Source organism: Meleagris gallopavo, chromosome Z (genome assembly GCF_000146605.3).
Source record: "Meleagris gallopavo isolate NT-WF06-2002-E0010 breed Aviagen turkey brand Nicholas breeding stock chromosome Z, Turkey_5.1, whole genome shotgun sequence".
In the NCBI taxonomy this organism is placed as follows: domain Eukaryota; kingdom Metazoa; phylum Chordata; class Aves; order Galliformes; family Phasianidae; genus Meleagris; species Meleagris gallopavo.
In genome coordinates this window covers 35,257,606-35,263,937 of record NC_015041.2, presented here as the reverse complement: position 1 = coordinate 35,263,937, position 6,332 = coordinate 35,257,606, and the positions used below count along the sequence as shown (strand labels likewise).

General features: G+C 38.6%; 1 non-coding gene across 1 annotated transcript; it reads right to left on the bottom strand.

Annotated features, from left to right (window-relative positions):
* Positions 1-2,177: 2,177 nt before the first annotated feature.
* LOC116217560 lies at positions 2,178-2,339 on the bottom strand. Its single transcript, XR_004162254.1, has one exon. It is a non-coding gene; the product is annotated as a U1 spliceosomal RNA (small nuclear RNA).
* Between the last annotated feature and the right edge of the window lie 3,993 nt (positions 2,340-6,332).

Below are 6,332 nucleotides of genomic sequence, written 5' to 3'. Positions count from 1 at the left end.
GACTGCGTTGTTGGACAAAGGTGACTGATGACACCTACCTGGACTTCTGCAAGGCCTTTGACATGATCCCTCACCACATTCTTATCTCTAAATTGAAGAGATATGGATTTCAACTATTGGACAGTTTAGTGAATAAGGAATTGGTTGAAAGGTTGCAGCCAAATGGTTGTGGTCATTGGTTCTACATCCAGGAGGAGGCCAGTTACAAGCAATGCCTCCCAGGGGTCCACCTCGGGACCGATACTCTTTAACACTTTTATTAATGTCATAGATGATGAGATTGAGAGCACCCTGAGCAAGTTTGCTGATGATGCCAAACTGAGTGGTGTAGTTGATAGAGCAAAAGGAAAGGAAGCCATCCAGGGAGGACCTTGATAATGTGAGCTCTTGTGAACTCAATGAAGTTCAACAAAGCAAATTTCAAAGTTTTGCACCTGAGACAAAGTAATCCCAGATATGTATACAAACTGGGAGAATTCCTTGAGAGTAGCCCCACTGAGAAGGCCTTAAGAGTCTTGGTTGATGAAAAAATTAACATAAGCCAGAAGTGTGTTCTTGCAGCCTAGAAGGCCAATGGTATCCTAGGTTCCAGCAGAAGAGGGGTAGCCAGAAGGATGAGAGAGGTGATTATCCCTCTCTATTCTGCCCTCATGAGGCCCCAGGTGGCATACTTTGTCAAAGTTTGGTGCCCCCAGCCCAGGAATGATGTGGAGCTTTTGGAGAGGATCCATAGAAGAGCCTTGAAAATGATCACCGGCCTAGAGCACCTCTCCTATGAAAATAGGCTGGAGGAACTGGCTTGCTCAGCTTAGATAGGAGAAGGCTGTGGGGACAACTAATTGTGGTCTTCCAGTATTTAAAGGCGGATTATAAACATGAGGTGGATTATCAACATTTTATTTGGGTAGATAGTGATATGACAAGAAGGAATGGTTTTAACAAAAGGAAGGGAGATTTAGAGTACATGTCAGGGGAAGTTTTTAATTGAGAGAGTGGTGAAGCGCTGGAACAAGTTACCCAGAGAGGCTGTGGATGCCCCATCCCTGATTGCGTTTAAGGCCCGGTTGGATGGGGCCTTGAACAGTCTGATCTAGTACTTGATCTAGCAGCTGGCAACTCTGCCTGTGGCAGGGGAGTTGCAACTTAATAGTCCTTGTGGTCCATTCCAACCTGTATGTTCTTTGTTTTCTAGCTCAAAGCTTGCTTCCTAGGGTATTTCTTGTGATACGACTGACTTGTCTAGGAGATGAGTGATGAGTGTTGCCGTATGGCAATCAACATCACTGTGTGGACAATTTTACACTTGAAAGAATTTCTCTGGAGTTGTTTGCCTTCGGAAGAGAGTGCTCAGGACTGTTTACTGGCGGGAGATCTAGCCTGTGACCAAATAACTCGAGCTTGCTGTGGGAATTTGGAGGATGATACTATTGTATCCTGTGAAGGTAAGATACAAGTGAGCATCTCCTTGCTCCCTCTTATCTGCCAGCAAGGCCCAGCAGATGGGAACAAAAGGAGTTCCTGCTGAGATCCAAAAGCCAGGAGCTGTCACTCCAGAAAGAGCTGACTCAACCACTTTGGACTTATTTATAAGTTTATACTACCATTGTAAAGTAGTCGCCATTATTGCTGTGATTACCGTTGTCATCAACGAAACAACGCCTGATGACCCACCACTACTGAAGACTGAGCCATAAACCACGCTGGATCCATGGAGGTGACTATCTCTCTCATGCTTCCTATAAAGACTCCTTGCTTCTTCTTTCCTATCTTTTCTATCGCCCTCCTTCTCTTCCCCATTACCCTAATTCATAATAGTGTCCATCCTCCCTTTCCCCATCTCCCTGATTAAGATCGGTAATAAACTGGTCAAACCAGCATTTGAACCATTTTTTTCTTAATCTCACGCCAGGTATATAGATATCAAAGAACCTCCTCTCCCTCCTATAAATTGGAGCGAGACACAACCCAAGTCATTCTATGATTCTATGATTCATTAGAAGGCCACTGTTAGTCAGGCAGGACTTGCCTTTGATGAAGCCATGCTTGCAGTCTTGTTTCACCTCCCAGTTTTCCATATCTTAGCATAGCTTCCAGGAAGATCTATTCCATAATCTTCCCTGCACAGAGGTGAGGAAAATTAAAATTAACACTTAAATTTGAAAAAAGAGAGAGAGGGAGAGAGAGCGAGCATGAGAACAGTTCCCTACTACCACAGATTATGCAGTTCAGTTTTCTGCATTTGAGATCACAGGAATCAGCACACCCAGAGTGCAAGGAATGAGCCTTGCTCTGAGAAAATCACCTGCCTGATCATGGTGTCTAACCTGCCAAGTAAGTCTGTTCTCTAAGGTGTGGAACTGTGGAGCTCCTTGAGACTGAGAATGTGACAGTCTGATATCTTGAACAATTTCCCCCAGTCTGTACACAAAGGTGGGTCATTTCTGCATTCATATGTAGGAACATGTGCATATCAAAATTCAGTGAAAAATAGTCTAAACATGGCAATCAGTCTTAATTTCAGTTACTAGCTTCTCAGATTGTAACTTCTTTATCCTTTTTTAAACTAACTGTAATCATCAACATCATTGTTATCATCATTGTCCACTCATCTTTCTCTCATAGAGAGTTGAGTAGAATGTACTCTGTAAGTACAAAATATATTAGAACATTAGCATCTCCATTTTAATTACATTAACTAAAAAATGAAATAATCCTATGTTTTTATATGATGATACATAATGATGTATTATCATTCTGTAAAAACAAGAAATTATCTGGGATTTTTGGTAATATGTCCTCTATCCAAGTCATTTTTTTCTATTTGAAAAAGAGTTAAGAGTACAATTTATCTTCTCCATTTCCCAATTAAAACTTCAGAAAAATGTGGCAAAGAGTAAGCACAAAAAATGTAACCATCCACTGCTGTTAACAAGAGAAGAGTGTACTGTAACCAGAGCCTTTCATTAAAAGTTTCCCCATCTCTCCGTGTGTACAGAGGTTACTGCTCTTCCAAAGCACTTACTGACAATGAAATGGCTGTTTGGAATATGGATTTGAAACATCCTCTCTTTCTAAAAGACAACAGTTTTTTGAAAGGCTTGCTGTTCTTCATTAGCTTCCTAAATACATTTAGGGTCAGCTTGGTGTCAGCTATGATTCATCTTCTAAAGCCTTACCCAGTTTACACTCAGAACAACAAAACATATACCTGATTATAGTGAAACACTAAGCTTAGTGACACCTTTCAGTCAGGTCTTCTCATGTGAACAAATGAAAAATTTTGCCCTATCTTCATCTTTTCTCTGTTTGAAGTTCTTCTGGTCACTTATTTCAGTTCATTGCCTGCAGTGCATTTCTACAACATCTTTTAACACCATTTGAGATCCTTAATCCTATAATAGGAAATTTGCCACTAACAACAAAGCTAAATACAGAGATATATTTCACATTTTACCTGTTCAGTGCAACTTCTTTTTTCTTCATCTTTCTTTTTTTTTTTTTTATCTTGATCACTTTTGTGATAAAATAATATCTGTAATATTTCATGGGCATAGAAAAAATAATAAAACAAAGAAGTAACAATATAAAGAAATACATCATTCACTGAAGCAAATCTACAGAAAAGAATCTAAAAATCTATCAGAAAAGAAAAAAAAAACTAATCCACCAAATAATCTCCCAAGATAACCATTCTGGAAGAAAGAATTAGTCATACAAGTGACCACCTTGAGTAAGCTACAAATAAGTCTTAATATCAAGATACTATTTTCTCTTTATTGTACTACTTCAGTTTCTCTACTCACACTGATTGATTCACTTGTTTAATTTTCATCTCTCTTTACCTAAAGCTATGATTTATGTGTGTGGGTTGAAAGTAAAAAATAACACATTACAGATTTTTTTATTAATGAGGAACAGATGAAGAAAGTTTAACATTCAGTCAAAGGAGTTAGAAGATAATATTGCCATAATTTCACAGAAACTGTAGCAATAAATGGAAAATGTTTGTCCTAAAAAAGCAGTAACAACCAACATGCATGCACTCCTGATTTTAAAAAAGTGATTCATCTTATGAAATAATAGCAAATTCTTGAGGACACAGTTTCAGTGTGCATACTAACTTTATTGATGATTTTCTGAAAAAAAAAAAAGTAAAACATGTATTTATTTCAGTTTTTAGTCTTCTATCACAGCCACACTTGTATGATTTCATTTTAGGGACTTAATGTTGCTCCTAGTTATAGTCATCATATTCAAGAAATCTGAACCCTCAGTTTTAGAGAAGGTTGCTGGTTTAGTCTTTTCATTAGAATATTTTATTTTAAAAAAACATGTATTTTAGTATTGACAGTTATGCACTGAAAATACAATCTTTCTGGGGCAGAGTCATAAACTGTAAGGAAATTGAAAAGTATCGGGATTAGAACTCCAAATCTTAGACATACAGATCAAGCATTTGTTTTCCTTTAAGCTAAATGGACTCCCTACATCCCAAAAATTACTCTAAAAACATATTGGTTTGGCCCACCAGAGGGAGCCCATAATATTTCACGAATGGAAAAGGAACACACTGGCAATTACGTAGAAAAATAAATGAAAATTAGTGGTGGAGCACATATATGTGTGTTTGTATTTATTTATTTGCTATGCATTGCCTAGCATGGCTAAAATCCTAGCATTTCTGTTAGATAATAATTAGGACAGTAATAAGTGCATTTCCATGAAATGACACCAGGGACAGATATGAACCATTTTATATTGTAGTAAAAATTAGAGAACAGTAGCATGTTGAAGTGGAAGAAAGGCAAATTTTTATTTATGTCTATATAGAGTGTAATTATAATTTTGGACATACTAACGCTTTACCTTTACTTAATAACAAGAAAGGAGCAGCTGCTGAGCAAAATGCTACTTATATTTTGACCTTCCCAAAAATGACACAGAACAGACGTGGATATGGACGTGGAAAAAATCTAGATGAAATATGTCCTCCACAGAGATCAGATGGAAAAATGTGGGAGACTCAGAGCAAAGACAGTGAAATGTTTCTTGTGACTCTATATTTAAAATTATTCTCCTAGGTTGTTCCTAATAACATCACTGCAGAAACTATCCTTTCTCCAGGCATATTTTATTTTCCATGATTGTATCTTAATAATATCTTTATCATCATTTGCATACACAGAGGACGTTAACGGCAACATATTTACATTAAATTAAGGCTAACATGGGATTTCTACTTTTGGACATGTATTTTATTTTTCAGTCCTTATTACTTAACCATTTCCAAAATCCAAAAGTATCCCTTTCGTTTTTTTGCCATCAGTAGTCCTTCCACTGAGGACAGACTTAAAAATTCTCTATCTCTTTCATGATTTGATGAATTGCTGGGGCAATCCCAGCTATTTATACAAACTACACAAACTAAGGGAAGATCTCCTTGAGAGCACCCTGTGGAGAAGGACTTGGGGATCCTGGTGGATGAGAAGCTGGACATGAACCAGCAGTGTACACTTGCAGACCAGAACACCAATTTTGTTCTGGGCTCCATTAAAAGAACAGTGGACAGCAGGGAGAAGGACGTGATTGTCCCCCTCTACTAGCTCTTGTGAGGCCCCATCTGGAATACTGAATCCCCCCCTAGTCCAAGAGACATGGAGCTCTCAAAACAGGTACAGAGGAAGACCACTGAGATGATCAGAGGGCTGGAGCACCTCTCCTATGAGGAAAGGTTGAGAGAACTGGGCTTGTTTAGCTTACAGAGGAGAAGGTTCTGGGGAGACCTCATTGTGGCCTTCTAGTACTTGAAAAGAGCATGTAAACAGGAGGGGGAATTACTGTTTGCAACGGTTGATAGTGGTAGGGCAAGGAAGAATGGTTTTAAACTGAGACAAGGAAGGTTTAGGTTAGATATTAGATTTTCACTCAGAGAGTGGTGACACATGGAACAGGTTGCCCAGAGAGTTTGTGGATGCCCCATCCCTGGAGGTATTCAAGGTCAGGCTGGATCTGACTCTGGACAGCCTGGTCTAGTAGTTGGCAACCCTGCACATAGCATGGGTGTTGAAACTAGATGGTCTTTGAGATCCTTTTCAACCCAGGCCATTCTATGATTCTGTGATTCTGTGAATAAATTTTCCAACAGTTTTAAACAGCCTACACTTTTTTATTAAGAGTACTACATTTCTTTCTATAAGAGTAAGATTAAGTTTGATTCTAATCACTTCCAATCTCTGCAAAATTCTATCATTCACAAATATATGAAGATCTTTATCATTTTCTCTGCACAATGTACTTCACCCCAACTTGGGAGGCCAGCTTTCAGGGTAGCA